General features: G+C 47.7%; 1 non-coding gene across 1 annotated transcript; it reads right to left on the bottom strand.

Moving 5' to 3' along the window:
• Window positions 1-233: 233 nt before the first annotated feature.
• Window positions 234-371, bottom strand: LOC114810642. Its single transcript, XR_003758337.1, has one exon. It is a non-coding gene; the product is annotated as a small nucleolar RNA SNORA7 (small nucleolar RNA).
• Between the last annotated feature and the right edge of the window lie 474 nt (window positions 372-845).

Here is an 845-nt window from a genome sequence, read left to right as displayed (position 1 = left end):
CTCCAACCCCTAGCGACGCCATGGATACTTCTCTCCCAGAACACCTCACCTCCGTCTGCAATCGTTCTGGTGGTGTATCCATAGAGTTTTCTTGGTAAAAATATGGAAGCAGTTTGAGTTTTCTTGGTAAAAACATGGAAACAGTTTACCACTGCCTCTTTTCACGCAGTAAACTTGAGTCTCCGCCCTCGACTCTCTCCCGTGCCTCTGCCGCCCAGGACAGGTGAGTTTTGACTTGTAGCAGATGGCCTGCCACTCGCTAGCCACTGCCCAAGCTAGGAATGGAATGGATAGGCCTCTGCTTGACTCTCCCTCCCGTAGTTGAGACTGGCAGAGTACTGGAAACTCTCCAGGTGCGACCCTGAGAGGGATCCTGCCCTCTAGGAGTTTAAAACCTAATGCAGAAGACAGAATAAGGAGAAAATATTTACAAATAGAGGCGGAGTGAGGGAAGAAAAAGGATATAGGAGGAAGTAGTAAAGACTGTAAGCTCCTCGTGGGCAGGGACGGCATCTACCAAATCTGTTGTGCTTTCCCGTGTGCTTAGTACATCTCTCTGCATACAGTAAGCGCTCAGTAGATACATTTACCAATACCCTTTTTGCTCACATAATTGTCTCCACCACATAATCGTGGACCAGCCAGATGGATATGTACTAAGGTATTCCCTGAGGGGGGAAGAGCCATCAGGGAATAGATCCTATTTGCTAATTAGTTTCAGGTGAACAATGAAAACACCCCACAAGGGAAAGTCTGGCTTTTTACTTGCAATTGAACTATGATGGCTAATGGGCAGCATCAGGTAGCTGATAGATCATGGACCCGGGAGTCAGAAGGTCATGGGT

Source organism: Ornithorhynchus anatinus, chromosome 3 (assembly GCF_004115215.2).
Source record: "Ornithorhynchus anatinus isolate Pmale09 chromosome 3, mOrnAna1.pri.v4, whole genome shotgun sequence".
Lineage (NCBI taxonomy): Eukaryota > Metazoa > Chordata > Mammalia > Monotremata > Ornithorhynchidae > Ornithorhynchus > Ornithorhynchus anatinus.
This window is presented reverse-complemented; position numbering and strand designations above follow the sequence as displayed.